We start from the raw sequence: 23587 nt of genomic DNA, 5'->3' as shown, positions 1-23587 counted from the left end.
CTGCCACCCCAGTTCAGACATGACTATATGCAAATCAGTCTGACCCTGTGCCTCATGGAAACAGTCCAGCCCGAACTGCCAAGCCATGTCTTCCCTGGACCGGAAACAAGCTTCCAAGGACCGGTTTCTGGCATTCCAGCCGTCTTCAGCCCGGCTCGCTTGAATCCAGTGGCAAAGTGAGCAAGGGACTCACGTCTGAGCATACCCTGCCACACTTATGGCAGCCAAAAGCGGTACAAAAAGGGGGTGGTGATGGACGGAGCATCTGAATCAATAAAACACTCACACCCAGTCAAAAAATCTGGGTTTAATCCATCACCGTTCGTTAGCCCACTCTGCCACCCCTGTTCAGACATGACTATATGCAAATCAGTCTGACCCTGTGCCTCATGGGAACAGTCCAGCCCGAACTACCAAGCCATGTCTTCCCTGGACCGGAAACAAGCTTTTGAGGACTGGTTTCTGGCATTCCAGCCGTCTTCAGCCCATCTTGCTTGAATCCAGTGGCAAAGTGAGCAAGGGACTCACGTCTGAGCAAACCCTGCCACTCTTATGGCGGCCAAAAGCGGTACAAAAAGGGGGTGGTGATGGACGGAGCATCTGAATCAATCAAACACTCAAACCCAGTCAAAAGATCTGGGTTTAATCCATCACCGTTCTTTAGCCCACTCTGTCACCCCAGTTCAGACCTGACTATATGCAAATCAGTCTGACCCTGTGCCTCATGGGAACAGTCCAGCCCGAACAGCCAAGCCATGTCTTCCCTGGACCGGAAACAAGCTTCCGAGGACCGGTTTCTGGCATTCCAGCCATCTTCAGCCTGGCTAGCTTGAATCCAGTGGCAAAGTGAGCAAGGGACTCACGTCTGAGCATACCCTGCCACACTTATGGCGGCCAAAAGCGGTACAAAAAGGGGGTGGTGATGGACGGAGCATCTGAATCAATCAAACACTCACACCCAGTCAAAAGATCTGGGTTTAATCCATCACCGTTCTTTAGCTCACTCTGCCACCTCAGTTCAGACATGACTACATGCAAATCAGTCTGACCCTGTGCCTCATGGGAACAGTCCAGCCCGAACTGCCAAGCCATGTCGTCCCTGGACCAAAAACAAGCTTCCGAGGACTGGTTTCTGGCATTCCAGCCGTCTTCAGCCCGGCTTGCTTGAATCCAGTGGTAAAGTGAGCAAGGGACTCACGTCTGAGCATATCCTGCCACACTTATGGCGGCCAAAAGCGGTACAAAAAGGGGGTGGTGATGGGCGGAGCATCTGAATCAATCAAACACTCACACCCAGTCAAAGATCTGGGTTTAATCCATCACCGTTCTTTAGCCCACTCTGCCACCCCAGTTCAGACATGACTATATGCAAATCAGTCTGACCCTGTGCCTCATGGGAACAGTCCAGCCCGAACTGCCAAGCCATGTCTTCCGTAGACCGGAAACAAGCTTCCGAGGACCGGTTTCTGGCATTCCAGCCGTCTTCAGCCCGACTTGCTTGAATCCAGTGGCAAAGTGAGCAAGGGACTCACGTCTGAGCATACCCTGCCACACTTATGGCGGCCAAAAGCGGTACAAAAAGGGGGTGGTGATGAACTGAGCATATAAATCAATCAAACACTCACACCAAGTCAAAAGATCTGGGTTTAATCCATCACCGCTCTTTAGCCCACTCTGCCACCCCAGTTCAGACATGACTATATGCAAATCAGTCTGACCCTGTGTCTCATGGGAACAGTTCAGCCCGAACTGCCAAGCCATGTCTTCCCTGGACAGGAAACAAGCTTCCGAGGACCGGTTTCTGGCATTCCGGACGTTTTCAGTCCGGCTTGCTTGAATCCAGTGGCAAAGTGAGCAAGGGACTCACATCTGAGCATACCCTGCCACACTTATGGCAGCCAAAAGCGGTACAAAAAGGGGGTGGTGATGGACGGAGCATCTGAATCAATCAAACACTCACACCCAGTCAAAAGATCTGGGTTTAATCCATCACCGTTCTTTAGCCCACTCTGCCACCCCAGTTCAGACATGACTATATGCAAATCAGTCTGACCCTGTGCCTCATGGGAACAGTCCAGCCCGAACTGCCAAGCCATGTCTTCCCTGGACAAGAAACAAGCTTCCGAGGACCGGTTTCTGGCATTCCAGACGTTTTCAGTCCGGCTTGCTTGAATCCAGTGGCAAAGTGAGCAAGGGACTCACATCTGAGCATACCCTGCCACACTAATGGCAGCCAAAAGCGGTAAAAAAAGGGGGTGGTGATGGATGGAGCATCTGAATCAATCAAACACTCACACCCAGTCAAAAGATCTGGGTTTAATCCATCACCGTTCTTTAGCCCACTCTGCCACCCCAGTTCAGACATGACTATATGCAAATCAGTCTGACCCTGTGCCTCATGGAAACAGTCCAGCCCGAACTGCCAAGCCATGTCTTCCCTGGACCGGAAACAAGCTTCCAAGGACCGGTTTCTGGCATTCCAGCCGTCTTCAGCCCGGCTCGCTTGAATCCAGTGGCAAAGTGAGCAAGGGACTCACGTCTGAGCATACCCTGCCACACTTATGGCAGCCAAAAGCGGTACAAAAAGGGGGTGGTGATGGACGGAGCATCTGAATCAATAAAACACTCACACCCAGTCAAAAAATCTGGGTTTAACCCATCACCGTTCGTTAGCCCACTCTGCCACCCCAGTTCAGACATGACTATATGCAAATCAGTCTGACCCTGTGCCTCATGGGAACAGTCCAGCCCGAACTACCAAGCCATGTCTTCCCTGGACGAAAACAAGCTTCCAAGGACCGGTTTCTGGCATTCCAGCCGTCTTCAGCCCGGCTTGCTTGAATTCAGTGGCAAAGTGAGCAAGGGACTCACGTCTGAGCATACCCTGCCACACTTATGGCGGCCAAAAGCGGTACAAAAAGGGGGTGGTGATGGACGGAGCATCTGCATCAATCAAACACTCACACCCAGTCAAAAGATCTGGGTTTAATCCATCACCGTTCTTTAGCCCACTCTGCCACCCCAGTTCAGACCTGACTATATGCAAATCAGTCTGACCCTGTGCCTCATGGAAACAGTCCAGCCCGAACAGCCAAGCCATGTCTTCCTTGGACCGGAAACAAGCTTCTAAGGACCGGTTTCTGTCATTCCAGCCGCCTTCAGCCCGGCTTGCTTGAATCCAGTGGCAAAGTGAGCAAGGGACTCACGTCTGAGCATACCCTGCCACACTTATGGTGGCCAAAAGCGGTACAAAAAGGGGGTGGTGATGGACGGAGCATCTGAATCAATAAAACACTCACACCCAGTCAAAAGATCTGGGTTTAATCCATCACCGCTCTTTAGCCCACTCTGCCACCCCAGTTCAGACATGACTATATGCAAATCAGTTTTACCCTGTGCCTCATGGGAACAGTCCAGCCGGAACTGCCAAGCCATGTCTTCTCTGGACCGAAAACAAGCTTCCAAGGACCGGTTTCTGGCATTCCAGCCGTCTTCAGCCCGGCTTGCTTGAATCCAGTGGCAAAGTGAGCAAGGGACTCACGTCTGAGCATACCCTGCCACACTTATTGCGGCCAAAAGCGGTACAAAAAGGGGGTGGTGATGGACGGAGCATCTGAATCAATCAAACACTCACACCAGTCAAAAGATCTGGGTTTAATCCATCACCGTTCTTTAGCCCACTCTGCCACCCCAGTTCAGACATGACTATATGCAAATCAGTCTGACCCTGTGCCTCATGGGAACAGTCCAGCCCGAACTACCAAGCCATGTCTTCCCTGGAAAGGAAACAAGCTTTTGAGGACTGGTTTCTGGCATTCCAGCCGCCTTCAGCCCGTCTTGCTTGAATCCAGTGGCAAAGTGAGCAAGGGACTCACGTCTGAGCAATCCCTGCCACTCTTATGGCGGCCAAAAGCTGTACAAAAAGGGGGTGGTGCTGGACGGAGCATCTGAATCAATCAAACACTCACACCCAGTCAAAAGATCTGGGTTTAAGCCATCACCGTTCTTTAGCCCACTCTGCCACCCCAGTTCAGACATGACTATATGCAAATCAGTCTGACCCTGTGCCTCATGGGAACAGTCCAGCCCGAACTGCCAAGCCATGTCTTCCTTGGACCGGAAACAAGCTTCCGAGGACCGGTTTCTGGCATTCCAGCCGTCTTCAGCCCGACTTGCTTGAATCCAATGGCAAAGTGAGCAAGGGACTCACGTCTGAGCATACCCTGCCACACTTATGGCGGCCAAAAGCGGTACAAAAAGGGGGTGGTGATGGACGGAGCATCTGAATCAATCAAACACTCACACCCAGTCAAAAGATCTGGGTTTAATCCATCACCGTACTTTGGCCCACTCTGCCACCCCAGTTCAGACATGACTGTATGCAAATCAGTCTGACCCTGTGCCTCATGGGAACAGTCCAGCCCGAACTGCCAAGCCATGTCTTCCCTGGACCGGAAACAAGCTTCTGAGGACCGGTTTCTAGCATTCCAGCCGTCTTCAGCCCGGCTTGCTTGAATCCAGTGGCAAAGTGAGCAAGGGACTCACGTCTGAGCATAACCTGCCACACTTATGGCGGCCAAAATCGGTACAAAAAAGGGGTGATGATGAACGGAGCATCTGAATCAATCAAACACTCACACCCAGTCAAAAGATCTGGATTTAATCCATCACCGTTCTCTAGCCCACTCTGCCACCCCAGCTCAGACATGACTATATGCAAATCAGTCTGACCCTGTGCCTCATGGGAACAGTCCAGCCCGAACTGTCAAGCCATGTCTTCCCTGGACCGGAAACAAGCTTCTGAGGACCGGTTTCTGGCATTCCAGCCGTCTTCAGCCCGGCTTGCTTGAATCCAGTGGCAAAGTGAGCAAGGGACTCACATCTGAGCTTACCCTGCCACACTTAGGGCGGCCAAAAGCGGTACAAAAGGGGGTGGTGATTGACGGAGAATCTGAATCAATCAAACACTCACACCCAGTCAAAAGATCTGGGTTTAATCCATCACCGTTCTTTAGCCCACTCTGCCACCCCAGTTCAGACATGGCTATAAGCAAATCAGTCCGACCCTGTGCCTCATGGGAACAGTCCAGCCCGAACTGCCAAGCCATGTCTTCCCTGGACCGGAAACAAGCTTCCGAGGACCAGTTTCTGGCATTCCAGCCGTCTTCAGCCCGGCTTGTTTGAATACAGTGGTAAAGTGAGCAAGGGAAGAAAGTCTGAGCATACCCTGCCACACTTATGGTGGCCAAAAGCGGTACAAAAGGGGGGGGTGATGGACGGAGCATCTGGAATGCCAGAAACCGGTCCTCGGAAGCTTGTTTCCGGTCCAGGGAAGACATGGCTTGGCAGTTCGGGCTGGACTGTTCCCATGAGGCACAGGGTCGGACTGATTTGCTTATAGCCATGTCTGAACTGGGGTGGCAGAGTGGGCTAAAGAACGGTGATGGATTAAACCCAGATATTTTGACTGGGTGTGAGTGTTTGATTGATTCAGATGCTCCGTCGATCACCACCCCCTTTTGTACCGCATTTGGCCGCCATAAGTGTGGCAGGGTATGCTCAGACATGAGTCCCTCGCTCACTTTGCCACTGGATTCAAGCAAGCCGGGCTGAAGACGGCTGGAATGCGAGAAACCGGTCCTCGGAAGCTTGTTTCCAGTCCAGGGAAGACATGGCTTGGCAGTTCGGGCTGGACTGTTCCCATGAGGCACAGGGTCGGACTGATTTGCTTATAGCCATGTCTGAACTGGGGTGGCAGAGTGGGCTAAAGAACGGTGATGGATTAAACCCAGATCTTTTGACTGGGTGTGAGTGTTTGATTGATTCAGATGCTCCGTCCATCACCACCCCCTTTTTTACCGCCTTTGGCCGCCGTAAGTGTGGCAGGGTATGCTCAGACGTGAGTCCCTTGCTCGCTTTGCCACTGAAATCAAGCAAGCCGGGCTGAAGACGGCTGGAATGCCAGAAACCGATCCTCGGAAGCTTGTTTCCGGTCCAGGGAAGACATGGCTTGGCAGTTCGGGCTGGACTGTTCCCATGAGGCACAGGGTCGGACTGATTTGCTTATAGCCATGTCTGAACTGGGGTGGCAGAGTGGGCTAAAGAACAGTGATGGATTAAACCCAGATCTTTTTACTGGGTGTGAGTGTTTGATTGATTCAGATGCTCCGTCCATCACCACCCCCTTTTGTACCGTTTTTGGCCGCCATAAGTGTGGCAGGGTATGCTCAGACGTGAGTCCCTTGCTCACTTTGCCACTGGATTCAAGCAAGCCAGGCTGAAGACGGCTGGAATGCCAGAAACCGGTCCTCGGAAGCTTGTTTCAGGTCCAGGGAAGACATGGCTTGGCAGTTCGGGCTGGACTGTTCCCATGAGGCACAGGGTCGGACTGATTTGCTTATAGCCATGTCTGAACTGGGGTGGCAGAGTGGGCTAAAGAACGGTGATGGATTAAACCCAGATCTTTTGACTGGGTGTGAGTGTTTGATTGATTCAGATGCTCAGTCCATCACCACCCCCTTTTGTACCATTTTTGGCCGCCATAAGTGTGGCAGGATATGCTCAGACGTGAGTCCCTTGCTCACTTTGCCACTGGATTCAAGCAAGCCGGGCTGAAGACGGCTGGAATGCCAGAAACCGGTCCTTGGAGGCTTGTTTCCGGTCCAGGGATGACATTTCTTGGCAGTTCCGGCTGGACTGTTCCCATGAGGCACAGGGTCGGACTGATTTGCTTATAGCCATGTCTGAACTGGGGTGGCAGAGTGGGCTAAAGAACGGTGATGGATTAAACCCAGATCTTTTGACTGGGTGTGAGTGTTTGATTGATTCAGATGCTCCATTCATCACCACCCCCTTTTGTACCGCTTTTGGCCACCATAAGTGTGGCAGGGTATGCTCAAACGTGAGTCCCTTGCTCACTTTGCCACTGAATTCAAGCAAGCCGGGCTGAAGACGGCTGGAATGCCAGAAACCGGTCCTCGGAAGCTTGTTTCCGGTCCAGGGAAGACATGGCTTGGCAGTTCGGGATGGACTGTTCCCATGAGGCACAGGGTCGGACTGATTTGCTTATAGCCATGTCTGAACTGGGGTGGCAGAGTGGGCTAAAGAACGGTGATGGATTAAAACCAGATCTTTTGACTGGGTGTGAGTGTTTGAATGATTCAGATGCTCCGTCCATCACCACCCCCTTTTGTACCGCTTTTGGCCGCCATAAGTGTGGCAGGGTATGCTCAGACGTGTGTCCCTTGCTCACTTTGCCACTCGATTCAAGCAAGCCGGGCTGAAGACGGCTAGAATGCCAGAAACCGGTCCTCGGAAGCTTGTTTCCGGTCCAGGGAAGACATGGCTTGGCAGTTCGGGCTGGACTGTTCCCATGAGGCACAGGGTCGGACTGATTTGCTTATAGCCATGTCTGAACTGGGGTGGCAGAGTGGGCTAAAGAACGGTGATGGATTAAACCCAGATCTTTTGACTGGTTGTGAGTGTTTGATTGATTCAGATGCTCCATTCATCACCACCCCCTTTTGTACCGCTTTTGGCCACCATAAGTGTGGCAGGGTATGCTCAAACGTGAGTACCTTGCTCACTTTGCCACTGGATTCAAGCAAGCCGGGCTGAAGACGGCTGGAATGCCAGAAACCGGTCCTCGGAAGCTTGTTTCCGGTCCAGGGAAGACATGGCTTGGCAGTTCGGGCTGGACTGTTCCCATGAGGCACAGGGTCGGACTGATTTGCTTATAGCCATGTCTGAACTGGGGTGGCAGAGTGGGCTAAAGAACGGTGATGGATTAAAACCAGATCTTTTGACTGGGTGTGAGTGTTTGATTGATTCAGATGCTCGGTCCATCACCACCCCCTTTTGTACCGCTTTTGGCCGCCATAAGTGTGGCAGGGTATGCTCAGACGTGTGTCCCTTGCTCACTTTGCCACTCGATTCAAGCAAGCCGGACTGAAGACGGCTGGAATGCCAGAAACCGGTCCTTGGAAGCTTGTTTCCGGTCCAGGGAAGACATGGCTTGGCTGTTCGGGCTGGACTGTTCCCATGAGGCACAGGGTCGGACTGATTTGCTTATAGCCATGTCTGAACTGGGGTGGCAAAGTGGGTTAAAGAACGGTGATGGATTAAACCCAGATCTTTTGACTGGGTGTGAGTGTTTGATTGATTCAAATGCTCCGTCCATCACCACCCCATTTTGTACCGCACAAATGCACAGCAGCGTGCTGGCTCGCAGAGGGAGAGCTCGAGTCTAACTCGCAAAGGGATACTAACGGCCCTGCTAGCAGAGACACACCTTTGACCTTAAGGACTGGCTCGAACATGTACAGCTAGGGACATGACGGCCCGCACATGCAGACCTGTGAGCCCACGGACTGGTACTATTTTATACTTTAGGGTAGTACAGTGGTTTTTGTGTACTGTACGGGGTTGTACTGCATGTACTGATTTAGGATTTAGAGTGATGCAGTATGTTTGTGTAGTGTTTCGAGGTTTGTGCTAAAAAACTGTTTTACCGTTTAGAGTAGCACAGTGGTGTTTATGTAGTGCAGGGGTCAAGCTGGGAGTATTGATTTAGGGTTTAGGGTAGTACAGTGGTGTTGGGTACTGTAAAGGGTTGTGCTGGGAGTAGTCTTTTAAGATTTAAGATACTATAATGGTGTTTATGTACTTTAGGGGGTCATGGTGGGGTTAGTGTGTTATGGTTCTGGGTACCGCAGTGGTATTTCTATAGTGCAGGAGGTCGTGCTGGGGATAGTCTTTTAGGATTGAGGGTAGTGCAGTGGTATTTGGGTAATGTAGGGAATAGTGCTAGGGGTAGTGTTTTAGAGTTTACAACAGTGCAGTGATGTTTCGATGGTCTTTGGTTACTGTAGGAGATCGTTACCGACAGACCAACTCATAGAGCTCCAAGACGACAGACGAGTTTCTAAAGGCATAGCCGCGACCTGGTGATATGAGAAGAGGCAGCGTGAAAAGGGTATCCCACACAGACACCGATGCCAGTGTTGCCTCGCAGAGGTAAAACTACTGACCCAATAGCTTGTTGAGGAACAAATGCAAACAGACGGACCGAATCACAAAATGACTGCCAATACTTACTGGTTTCAACAGTTCACAGCCAATGAGCCGCAATCTCTGGCTCGTAACCCCTCAGCCAATCACATGTCACAATTCTCAAACATCGATTTCATAAATTTCATATTTCTCAAAAACTACTAAACTAATTTACACCATTTAAACAAAAGCATGCTTTCTGTACCATTGCCTTTCTCCCTGCCAAATTTGGCGTAATTCCGTCCTACAGTAAACTTTCGTATCAAAATTGCATGGAGAAAACACGTTTTTTAACTCTCTTTTTTCCATTCACCCCAAAACTTTCATGATAAGAGCAAATTAAAAAAAGAGAAACTGTTTGAATAATTTCGTATAGATTCACCAAATGATGACAAAGTTATGAGCGTATAGAGGGCTCCAGGATGGGGTCACGCAACCCCATCCCAACAACAGGGAAGCCCCGGGCTGCGAGGATCCCAGTGGGCCCCCACAACCCCTGCAAGCCCACACTATTTTTTTAAAAAGAAATGCCCCTGTAACCTAGCCCACCCAGGAACCTCATTAAAATAAAACTCAGAAACTCGCGACCCCAATGCGAATTGCGGCAATATTTTTCTGTAATACTTTTTTGGGCCCTGGAGGCCCTTCAAGGACGCCCTGTACAGACCTAGGAGGTCAGGGTATTACTACCCTGCCCTCCTTCCCCTGTTTTATACCTTTGTTTCTCCATTTTCGGGTGACTCGCTTCTACCGAGCCTCAAGATGGCTGCCAACACTTCCTGGTTTGGACTACTAGCAGCCAATCAGAGTGAAGCTCGCGCACACGACTTAGGCTCTGCCCAGATATCAACACTTTTATTTTTCTAATTTCTCAGCAGCTACTGAACAGATTTACACCATTTAAAAAAAGGTCCATTTCTGACACACGCACTACCTTCGTGCCAAATTTGGGGTAATTCCGTTCAGCAGTTCGGGCTGTAGTTTGTCACAATATTTCCTACGGAAATTAACGTGGGCAAATTGCGTTTTGGGACCCCCTTTTTCTCAGCCTCCACTTGATGAATCACCCCCAAACTTTCAGGATAGGAGCTGACCTGATTAGACTTTTTTTGTAGAATTTCAGAAAGATTCATCAAACGACACCAAAGTTATTAGCAAATCAAAAAATGGTTTTCCTATGGAAACTAGGTGGTAACTATAACTACTTACTAGTTAGGTAATATATATATATTGTGGAAGTCTGTTGTTCATTTCCTTAGGCCCAGTGGTCAGATGACCCGCATTTGCACTTTAACCCGTTCGCTGCTGCGGCTATTCCGCCGCAGCGCTAAGAGGGCGGGGCGGCCGCGCGGCGGCCGCATGCTGGTGACAGAACTGCTCCGTCACCAGCCGCGGTTGGGCTGTGCTTGTGACGGAGCGGTTCCGTCATGGCCCCCCCGCTCAATAGAATGCGCCGCGCATGCGCGAAATCAGCGCAGCGCAGGCGCGGCGGCAGGGCCATGACGGAACCGCTCCGTCACCAGCACAGCCCAACCGCAGCTGATGACGGAGCGGTTCCGTCATCAGCATCGAACGGGTTAAAGGGTGGGGACTTGGTAAACAATGTCATGGGATCAAGGGCTCACAGGGCCCGAAACGCGTCATAGCAGCAACTGTGTTGCACACAAAGGAATAAAATTTGCAAACTACCTGCTGGTTCCGTGTTTGTTTTTCTGGAAGAGTTCAGAGGAAGAAACGGAGTTCTTGGAATACTTTCACACCGTATTTGCTTCCCGGTGTGCAACGGACCCCTCCTACGTGCAGGGCTGATCGGCAGGAAGCTAAGCTCCCGGTAACCCAGAAGCATCTACTGTTCCTGTGGCGGAGCAGCCGTATCAGCCTACGGCTTACAACATCCATCGGGAAAAGGCAGCAGCGGACGGAGGACTCTCACGGCTGTGATTGAGTCGGAGTCGGAAGCAAGTGCCGGTTCCGGGTGATTGCTAAGAATAGATTGCCGGTGGGGGAGTAAGGATTGCAAAGTGGGCAGCACCACTGAAGTAAGTCAGCTCGATTTACTTTTTGCATAAGTTCTATTGTATTATCGCGTGCAACACAATGGCTGCCACCGACGTTGTTAAAAGCCAAGAGGAAGCTGCGGTTGGCATGTTCGATGACTCACCAGTAACAGAGGCGGAACTTTTAAATATCCCTGTACAGGCTATAGCTGGGAGCTGTAAAATGAAGGAGATCTTTAAACAGTTGGAGAAGGCGATGCGTACAGAGCAATCCAAATGGTGGGTGCAAAAATCACGCTCCTGGTATCTGGAGGTAGGACGTATCCCACGGGGCTTGCGCATCATGCTGGCTCCCAGTTTTGAAGTATGCAGAGAGCGATGGAGCTGCTCTACAAAAAAAGATAACAGATCTGAATGGGCAAATTATGGCATTGGGAGATGTTGTTTTGGAGAAAAAATATCGTGAGGAGATGACCGGTAGACTGGCCAAAGAGGATGATGTAATTAAAAAGCGCAAAATATACAAGTTCCAAGGAGATAAACTGGATTATCAAAACGGGCGATTATTTACTTTTGCAAAAAAGTATGATTCCATCAACAGGATAAATACACCCCTAGGGGCGTGCAAACTTCTACAGGGGGAAAGGAATCAACCCTGTCATCTACCTCGCAATCTGATCTTAGTTCTGTACCCGAGAGTGAATCTGAAAATGAACAAATGGCTGCAAGTGCACGATTGTGGTTTACCAAGCGAACACTAGCTCAGGAGGTGGATTACCTGAGACACGATCGCAGACAGACTCTAAGATCTCATCAAGACAAAGGAACAACATCAAGCGTAGGAGGCGCAGGCGTGCCGCAAAATCAAGTTGCGCAGAGAATCAGGTGCCCAAAAGGAAGACCCAGAAAAAGTGGAAACATCGCTAAATAAACAGGCAATTGATTCAAAATCATCAATCAACTTAACAAATGTTCATTTGAGCCCAATGAAATAAAGACACTGTCATTGGGCCTTACATACTGTCCTCCGAGTAACTTTGACTATGCCAGCACAAGATTGGATTTATTCAAGTACATTAGAAAACTAAAATTAAGAAAATTTCATCTTCTTAATAAAAACAAATCACGGAATAACAGAGGACAAAACAATGTTGAAATCTCTGGGTCTCCTGGTGTTGCAGCGGGTGAATTTGAACTATACTGTGATTTACAGGATTTGCACAGGTAAGATAACACAGAGGTAAATGATTCTGGTGCCACAGTGTTATTGAAAACCAATACCCCTGGGTCAACGCACTTTAAACCCAAATCTACTTTTAACCCGGTGCTGATACATGACAATATAGATGTTTTAATGAACTAGTGACCTCTCAGCTCAAGAATTTACATAAGGCCACGACCACAAGTAATAACAGGAATCACAGACAAAATAACGCATATGGAAGTCTCATGCGTAAATTACAAAATGACAACAATGTAATTATAAAACAATCTGACAAGGGTGGGAACATCGTCCTGTGGCCAAGAACTATGTATATGGAGTAAGCCATACAACATCTTAACGATAGACAGTGCTATGGCCGGAGCGACTGGCCAACTGTGAAATATGCATTGAGCAATTTTAATTCCAAATTATTAGCTTGGAAAAGTGTGGGGCTAATAAGTGGCGATGAATTCAAATTCCTAAAGACAGATTATCCTGTGATTCCGGTTTTTTACTTAATCCCGAAAATACATAAAAATCCTGTGAAACCACCGGGGAGGCCAATTATTTCGGCCAAACGCAGTATGTTTGAAAATACATCTAGATATATTGATCACTTTCTTCAGGAGCATGTAAGAGCCTTACCATCATATCTGCGGGACACTGGTGACTTTTTGGAAAAGATCGGACCAATAGAATGGCATGCTAATTATCTACTGATCACACTTGATGTGACTGCTCTTTATACGAGTATCAATCATATGGACAGGATTCGAGCAGTAGAATTCTTTTTACAAAGTTGACCTGCTTGTATGTTGAGTCACAATAGTATAATCAGTGACATGATTCAAATATGTCTTCACAGTAACTATTTTCTTTTTCAGAGCCAAATCTTTCAACAACTAAGGGGAGTGGCGATGGGGGCCTGATTCTCCCCCAGCTACGCGTGCTTGCACATGGGGCTGTGGGAGGAGCAGGTCTTCAGGACCACATTTGAGGAAACCATGTCAAATAATGTGGTGGCATGGTATAGATTCATTGATGACCTCTTTATAATTTGGAGGGGCTCAGAACACAGTGCAGAGACATTTATTGAAGGCATAAATGTAAATAACCTGAATCTAAAATTCACTGGCCATGTGAGTAGGTCTTCGGTAAACTTTCTTGATGTGGAAGTCTACATTGAGAGTGGCAAACTGGAGATGAAGTTACACCGCAAAACCACGGCCGGTAATACAGTTTTGCATGCCTCAAGTCACCACCCAGGGCACCTGATTCGCAGCATCCCCTATGGGGAGATGCTGAGAGTCAGGCGAATATGTAGCACGGATGAGGAATGCAGGCAATCCCAGTTGAATGGTAGGGAGAGATTTTTAGCCAGAGGATATTCGATGTCAGTATTGAACAAAGCCATTACAAACGCCAATCAACAGCACATGGTGGTAAACCAAGCAAAGGGCACTGTGAACCCACAAGCCACTGAGGTGATAACCTTAGATCAACCAAGACTCATCACTAAATACAGTAGGCAGCACAAACAAGTGCAAACTATTATACGCAAGAACTAGCCAATTATCAAGGGTGACCCTGTTATTGGCATGATTTTGTCTACTAATCCGGCAATTACGTTTAGCCGAGCACGATCCATGAGCGATATGCTCGTGAAAAGTAGTCCAGAAGTGGTAAGTGGCAGTTCCTGGCTACGAGCCACAAAGGGCTTTACCAAATGTGCCTCATGTAAGGCGTGTAAGCTGGGAAAAAATAAGACATCGTATACCACCCTATTTAGTGCAATACCAGTACTCATCTCCAAGAAAATGACATGCAAATCTGACTTTGTCGTTTACGTGCTGGAGTGTGTGTGTGTCCTGCAATATGTTGGGAGTACCAAATTGCAGGTCCACAATCGTATACTCCAGCACATGCGAGCTATTAACAACCGGGATGAGGCATATCCAGTGGCAAGGCACATTTCTTGCCATAGCAATGATTTGAGTTGTCTAAGCTATTTTGCAATTGACATGGTTCCACCATTACGTAGAGGAGGCAACAGGGAGGCCCAATTGAGATTATTAGAGACACAATATATCCTCGAGCTCAACTCAAAGACACCTGATGGGCTGAACATCAGTGAGGACATGTACACGTGTCTCTAAGGACCTGATATTATGTGAGGTCGTTGCAGTACAGAAGTAGGGTTTCTGGTGATAGCAGTGGTCGCTAGCCTGAGCAGGAACAATGGGTTTGTAGAACATGCAACAGTATATAAAAACTGCGTCAAAAATTTGAGAAAAAAGGATGAAGAAAAAAAGAAAAAAAGAACTGACACTTTGGTGCGGATTGAAACTCTAGGGACAGGAGGGTTGGGATTTGGGACCCATAGGAAAATTATATTTACGTATTTAACGCTTCCCTTCTTTCCTTTTTCCTCCTTTTTTTTCTCTTTTCATGTTTTCCTTCTCTTTCTTTTTCTTTCTCCTTATTTTCCCCGTTTTTGTGGGTTTATTTTAAATAATGCACTGAATCACCACAATAGAAGGGCAGTTGGGATACATTAATTTCGGAAGAATGATTGAGGCCCACTCGGGGTATATTTGAAACCCACCATTTTAGATCAAATGTTTCACAGTTGTTTTCTGCATATTTGTACAACTATAATGCATTTTTTCGCACATTTATAGGCAATTTTGCACAAATTACTGTTGTATAAAGAATGTGATATATTTATATATTTATATTTTTTATATTTATATATGTGTATTTATTCAGGCATTCTATTTTTTATCTATTTATATACTTGTGGAATTTTGCACAAAATGAAAATTTGCACATGAATAGATTGACAGATCAACTAGGAAGGGGTTGATATATGAAATTATGTGGAAGTCTGTTGTTCATTTCCTTAGGCCCAGTGGTCAGATGACCCGCATTTGCACTTTAACGGGTGGGGACATGTTAAACAATGTCATGTGATCAAGGGCTCACAGGGCCCGAAACACGTCATGGCAGCAACTGTGTTGCACACAAAGGAATAAAATTTGCAAACTGCCTGCTGGGTCCGTGTTCGTTTTTCTGGAAGAGTTCAGAGGAAGAAACAGAGTTCTTGGAATATATATATATATATATATATATATATATATATATATATATATATATATATATATATATATATATATATATATATATATATATATTCACTGAAAAAACTATAGGTTATAGACCATATATAGTTAGGAATTCGCATTTACAAAACCTTATTTTACTCACACAAAACCATTGAAATTCCATATATAGTTAGTTGCACTAACTATATATCGTGCACCCGCAATCCACTGCTGATGATGTCACATATTACATCATTCATGACATGGTCAGTGACATCACTGATGACATCACTGATGACATCTCAAATGACATCACTGATGACATCTCAAATGACATCACTGATGACATCACTGATGACATCTCATTTGACATTACTGATCACATCACTGATGATATCATTCATGTGATAATACGATGAACCTCTTCAGACTCTAATATAACCTTAGATACAATCAGTGTAAACAGACACTCACAGACTGTCACTCATCCATGGAGTTACTCACACACCTAGTCAGTCATGCAAAGAATCAATCACACCTCCATTTCCTCAACTATACAGTTATACAAACTTTACTTATTCAAACATATACTAACACATATTTACTCTCTTATACAATCCCTGATACAAGTTCACAATGATCCATACAGCCACTCACACATTCACTGGCTCTTATGCACAGTTATTTATATATGTCAACTCTCACATGTACTGTGTTTTACATATGTGCATACTTTGACATGTAGCACTGAGATATCCATTCACTCACCAATACACTCATGCACACAGTCAACCGCCCATACAGCTTTTTCCACATGCACTTTTGAAACCATACATCTAGTGAATCAACTGCTCACACATCTATGCACAGAGTCATACACCTCCCAGCCACCCACACACACACTCAGTCTCCCATACAAATACTTGGGCAACCAATCAATAACCCATATAGTTACTCATATAGCTACTTATCAACACATGCAACAGTTTACAGAACAACAGACATAATGATGCACAAATTAAGACAGTTTAGTCACTAACCCATGTACTCAGTGAGACACATTTAATCACTCACTCATACAGTCAGTCATGCACCTACTAAATCCTTCATCCAGACACTTATACATCCACTCATTCTTCAATATGTAAGACATATTTTAACTTTACAGAAACATACAGTCACTGGATGTTGTCATCAGTGATGTCATCAGTGATGTCATTTGAGATGTCATCAGTGATGTTATCAGTGATGTCACTGACCATGTCATGAATGATGTAATATGTGACATCATCAGCAGTAGATTGCGGTTGCGCGATATATAGTTAGTGCAACTAACTATATATGGAATTTCAATGGTTTTGTGTGAGTAAAATAAGGTTTTGTAAATGCGAATTCCTAACTATATATGGTCTATAACCTATGGTTTTTTCAGTGAATTTTCAAGGTTTTGTAAATGCTAATTCCTAACTATATATGGTCTATAACCTATGGTTTTTTCAGTGAATTTTCAAGGTTTTGTAAATGCTAATTCCTAACTATATATGGTCTATAGCCTATGGTCTTTTCAGCGAATATATATATATACATACATATATAAACATATATCATCTGTATATCTATATAAATACAAACATAAATGCATGCATACATATACTTATATGCATACAGATGCATGTTATTTACATGAAAGTTGAAAAAACACTAATAAAAGCAAAGCTAAAAAGCCACCTCATTACAAACAGAATGGCTTTAACTTAAACGAGGGCGAGATCTATTGCATTTTCAATGCTTGTTTACTTTGGTTCCATCAAGAAGGCATTCAGATGTGTCACACATTTGCCATAAATTCTGAATGTTAGCACTCTAGTTGCACATTAGATCACTGTAGTAAAGCTACTGCTCACCAGGGACGTCTGCTGCTGGTATTCAAAGTGCATGTTTCAGTCTGCATGTCAGAATTTTTTTAATGAAATAGAAGAGGATTTGAGAAGTCACTCAAACTGATCCCTAATTTTTCTTTCTGAAGCACTAATCATACTTTCTATGTCAAAATTAACCCCCTCATGTTGTTCCTTTTTAAATTGAGTGTTTTCAGACTTACCACTTCATTCCAATCAAGATGGCTTCTGGTGTGCCATACTTTTGTCATAAGTAAGACTGTTAGCGCTCTAGTTGTTCTTTAGAACACTCTGGGACATTCCGTCATTGGGCTATACTTGGGGTACATCTGGGTGATATTTGGGCTACATTTAGGCTCTTTTGTCTCTGGTGGCCATCTTGGGAGACTGTATGTCAGAATTTTTTAATGAAATTGAAGAGGATTTGAGAAGTCACTCAAAATGTGCCCTAATTTTTCTTTCTGCAGCACTAATCATAATTCATATGGCAAAATATACCCCCTCATTTTGTTCCTTTTTAAATTAAATGTTTTAAGAGTTACCACTTTATTCCAATCAAGATGGCTTCAGGTGTGCCATCCCTTTGTAATAAGTAGGACTGTTAGCGCTCTAGTTGTTCTTTAGAACACTCTGGGACATTCTGTCATTGGGCTATACTTGGGCTACATCTGGGTGATATTTGGGCTACATTTGGGCTCTTTTGTCTCTGGTGGCCATTTTGGGAGACTGCATGTCAGAATTTTTTAATGAAATAGAAGAGGATTTGAAAAGTCACTCAAAATGTGCCCTAATTTTTCTTTCTGCAGCACTAATAATACCTTCTATTGCATAATATACCCCCTCATTTTGTTCCTTTTTAAATTAAATGCTTTAAGAGTTACCACTTTATTCCCATCACGATGGCTCCAGGTGTGCTATACCTTTGTAATAAGTAGGACTGTTAGCGCTCTAGTTGTTCTTTAGAACACTCTGGGACATTCTGTCATTGGGCTATACTTGGGCTACATCTGGGTGATATTTGGGCTACATTTGGGCTCTTTTGTCTCTGGTGGCCATTTTGGGAGACTGCATGTCAGAATGTTTTAATGAAATAGAAAAGGATTTGAGAAGTCACTCAAAATGTGCCCTAATTTTTCATTCTGCAGCACTAATCATACTTTCTATGGCAAAATATACCCCCTCATGTTGTTTCTTTTTAAATTAAATGTTTTAAGAGTTACCACTTTATTCCAATCAAGATGGCTTCAGGTGTGCCATACCTTTGTAATAAGTAGGACTGTTAGCGCTCTAGTTGTTCTTTAGAACACTCTGGGACATTCTGTCATTGGGCTATACTTGGGCTACATCTGGGTGATATTTGGGCTACATTTGGGCTCTTTTGTCTCTGGTGGCCATTTTGGGAGACTGCATGTCAGAATGTTTTATTGAAATAGAAAAGGATTTGAGAAGTCACTCAAAATGTGCCCTAATTTTTCATTCTGCAGCACTAATCATACTTCCTATGGCAAAATATACCCCCTCATGTTGTTTCTTTTTAAATTAAATGTTTTAAGAGTTACCACTTTATTCCAATCAAGATGGCTTCAGGTGTGCCATACCTTTGTAATAAGTAGGACTGTTAGCGCTCTAGTTGTTCTTTAGAACACTCTAGGAGGCTGCAGTAGAACACAAAGGAATCAACTGACAGTCTCTGTCCTTGTTGGATGTACATGTTTTACTGAGAATGTCAGACTTCATTTTCACATGACTGAGAAAGAAAATGTGAATTTACAGAAAATATGCTTTCAGTTTAGCTTATAGATCCCCTTCCAAACCACTGTGGGAAAATCATGAGATATTAGTTTTCTTTCAAACAATATTCATGATATCACAGCAGAAGGTTTTTTCACATGGTAAAATCACCTTAGAACCCACCACAATTCCTAAAACGAGTATGGTACCATCAACAAATGATTTATAATGTAACTAAAGTCCTAAAACCCTCTATTAACTACAATGCTTTTTAATGAGGTGCTATCATGTATATTGGTCCCAAGATGGCTGCCAACACTTCTTGGATGAAGTGCTGACAGCCAATCAGATCAGATGTCTGGTTAGGCTCCACCCAGATATATATCTTTTTTTGAACCTAAATTACTCAAAATCCACTGGAGCACATATATTGAGACCTAGCAAAGGCACATCGGGCTAACAGTCCCTACAATTTTGCCAAGTTTCGTGCAAATCCATTCAGCCGTTCGAGCTAAAAGTGAGGCCAACCGCCCTATGGAACTTAACATGGGAAAAACGTGTTTTGGGACCCCCCTTTTTTCTCGGCCCCCCCTTGATGAAACCCCCCCAAATTGTCAGGGGCTGCTCAGAAACAAAATGTTCCATTTTCCTGAAAATGTCAGCCAATTCCGTCCACAAAAGCCAAAGTTATTAGACATAGAATTTTCAAAAATCCCATAGAGAAAAAATCCTAACTATATATACCTACTGGCGACCGCCAGTAGGTATATATATGCACACACAGACATACAAAAGCATTTTCTGTTTTGCTAACAACCTTAGCGTTGTTGGGCAAATCTTCGGGAAATTTGCAAACCAGTCATTCCAGCTGCTATCCATTAAGATTCGGGTGACTCGTCAAGCGGGAGCTGAGAAAAAGGGGGAGACTCGAAACAAAGAATAAATTACACAAAATTTGGCGATAAGCTAGATCTTTGTCCAGGAAGAGTGCTTTTTGTAGTTTGATGGAAATCTGTTTAGTAATTCAAGAAAAATAGATTTATGTATATTTAGAGATGGGGGTCCAAAAGATCAGACAGATCTCAGACTGAGATCTTATTGGCTGCCACCACTTCAACCAGGAAGACATCTTGGGACTCGGTCCGCTTCCTAAGAAAAAATAAAAAAACAGCACAAAGGGGCAGGGTATTAATACCCTGACCCCTGAGGCCTGGTGGTGGGGGTCCCAGAGGGACCACATCTAGAGCCAAAATAAAATTGTTACAAAAAAAAGAAATTGCCCCAAATTCACAAAGGATCAGATAAAAAAAAACAAGTGCAGTCTCCTGCGTTTTTTCTTTTTAAAGCCCCCTCCAGAAGGCCAGGTTCCAGGGGTACAAATATTTATATTTGGAAGAGAAGGCTCCCCCCCATTGTTGGGCAGGCCCCGGTGGATGGAGTCCCAGGATTCAAATCGGCCCAGGGAAGAGAACCGTGTTCCCCCCTCCCCCTTAAATATGGTGTTGGACCCTAGGGGATGGTGCCCATGAGGCCGGAATAGGCCAAGCCAGGCCCTGGGGCCATTTCAAGCAGTGGTTGAATTAATGTATGATTAAATACAACCTGGAAATTCACTGAAAAAACAAATGTTACAGGGATATTATATTATAGTTAGGAAATAGCATTAAAGAAATGTAGAAATTCACTAAAAAACAAATGCTACAAGGACCTTATAATGAGGTTCAGACTTTACAGAAATTCAACAGTTATAGTTATAATTGTCTCAAGCAACTATAACTCGCGCCTTATGGTAACTCTAACTTGTGTCCTCTCCATCAACTGCTAATTACCCCACATATTACATCAGTCATGACATCTTCTAAGACATCATGGATAATATGACTGTAACATTTGCATTGAAATTATTGATGAGAAAACTGTGCATGGTGGGGGCATGAGTTATAATTATCCAAGGACACAAGTTATAATTACTACTATTTACAACTGCTGCATTTCTATGGCTTTACTAGTGTAAGATCTGAACATAACAACAATGTCCCTGTAACTTTTGGATTTTTCACTGACTGTATATATATATTTATATATATATTCAATGAAAAAACCATAGGTTTTAGCCCTTATATAGTTAGGGATTAGCATTTACAAAACCTTGAAAATTCACTGAAAAAACCATAGGTTATAGACCATATATAGTTAGGGATTAGCATTTACAAAACCTTACTTTACTCGCATAAAACCATTGAAATTCGAATGTATAGTTAGTTGCGCTAACTATATATCGCGCACCCGCAATCCACTGCTGATGATGTCACATATTACATCATTCATGACATGGTCAGTGACATCACTGATGACATCACTGATGACATCATGCAGTGACTGTGTGTTTCTGTAAAGTTAAAATATGTCTTACATATTGAAGAATGAGTGGAGGTATAAGTGTCTGGATGAAGGATTTAGTAGGTGCATGACTGACTGTATGAGAGAGTGATTAAATGTGTCTCAATGAGTGCATGGGTTAGTGACTAAACTGTCTTAATTTGTGCATTATTATATCTGTTGTTCTGAAAACTGCTGCATGTGTTGATCAGTAGCTATATGAGTAACTATATGGGTTATTGATTGGTTGCCCAAGTATTTGTATGGGAGAGTGAGTGTGTGTGTGTGGGTGGCTGGGAGGTGTGTGACTCTGTGCATAGATGTGTGAACAGTTGATTCACTAGATGTATGGGTTCAAAACTGCATGTGGAAACAGCTGTATGGGTGGTTGACTGTGTGCATGAGTGTATTGGTGAGTGATTGGTTTCTCAGTGCTACATGTCAAAGTAAGAACATATGTAAAACACAGTACATGTGAGAGTTGACATATATAAATAACTGTGCATAAGAGCCAGTGAATGTGTGAGTGGCTGTATGGATCATTGTGATCAGGGATTGTATAAGGGAGTAAATATGTGTTAGTATATATTTGAATAAGTAAGATGGGTATAACTGTATAGTTGAGGAAATGGAGGTGTGATTGATTCTTTGCATGACTGACTAGGTGTGTGAGTAACTCCATGGATGAGTGACAGTCTGTTGAGGTAATACGAATTTTATGGTCAATTGTGTCCCCTATCGTAGACCCCAACGGCTCCATGTACGTGCTTCTAGTACATGTAAGTTCCCTCCACAACCAGCTATGAAGACGCAAATACATTTGCGTCCAACGTTAACATGTCCTCTTTCAGATCCACCATGAATGGGTCAGATATTCCGTTCCTAAGTGTGCCTTGCCAACGTCTTTTCATGGTGCACTTTCTCGTTTTTCTAGCTCTGGCGAGTTAGGCCCTGATTTCTGCCATCGAGCCTTTTTCTGCCTTCTGTCTCAGAAAGCTGCAGTCTGCTGCTTCCTGACCCTTGACTTACTCCCTGCGCGGCGAGCGGTGCCTGGCTCGGCCTGCCTTGCCTGCCAAGACTGTATTCAGCCTTCAAGTTATCTGCTCCGCTCCTCGAAAATACATTCCTGTCTCGTATTTTAGGTAAACATCCTTCCCAGCTGCAGAGCAAAGGGCCCGGCCTTTCTGTCTCCATGCAAGTAATTCATAGCTTCCGTTGCCATGGTAGGCCCATGGCTCCCTTGCTTTACACGTAGACACGCAGTCGCATATGCACGCACTAGCAGTCAGTATAGAATAGCCTCTGCCCGAGAGACCTTTCCTTCTAGATAATACAGTTCCTTAAACACAAGATACCAGATATGATTTGGGATTAGGTTGTTCTGACACCCCAGACTTCTGTCTCCTCATGTAGGGCTAAATGTCAAGTCCCCTTCACCCTCCAGTTCCACGTCAATCACACATCATGCTGCTGCGCGCGCATCTCTGCCTCATGCTTCTGCTGACTCTGCAGGATTCTTTTAGGGATCCACCCACATGTGACACCTCTATGTGACGTTTCTAGCACACACCTCCGTGCACACCTTCTGTTACGCATGTATGTTCTTATCTCTTTTCTCTCAGCTGTTACGCCTTCTGAACCCATCACCACTGTAATGAATTGACTACATATATGATGTACTGTTAATAAAGCATCGTAATTCCCTTCCTGAACCTTCGTGGTGATGGAATATGAATGAACCTGGTTCGAACCAATTCCTTTTTAAGGAATAAAACCCCTTTTAAAACTCAGATACCACGGACTCTGCCTCTTCATTTTGACTGAGTTATTCTTATTGAACTTTACCGCATAAATTAAGTATAGGTAGGCTGTGGGGTTTTAGGTTTAAACCTATAATAACTGATAAAACCCCACTGAAAGAAAAATAGCCCTCACCGGTGAAAACATATAAACACTGAAAAAACACCTGCACAACCACAAACTAAATGTCATTCAAAGAAAGGAAAAAGAAAGTGAAAGAGTAATTTTGTTCTTACTGAAGGGGTCAATAAAATGTATCTTTGTTATACAAGCAACAGTAAGAAAGACTGGCTAACATTATTCTGCTTGAGTTTTGTTCTTTAGGGATGCCACTAAAATATTGTTTCTTCTTCCTTTTACTTTTTTCAGTTTTATGGCCTTTGGTCTAAAGATGCAGGGTTTAGTTTCACGTTTTAGGTTTAG

The sequence above is a fragment of the Lissotriton vulgaris genome, chromosome 10 (assembly GCF_964263255.1).
Source record: "Lissotriton vulgaris chromosome 10, aLisVul1.2, whole genome shotgun sequence".
Lineage (NCBI taxonomy): Eukaryota > Metazoa > Chordata > Amphibia > Caudata > Salamandridae > Lissotriton > Lissotriton vulgaris.
Note: the sequence above shows the minus strand (reverse complement) of the source record.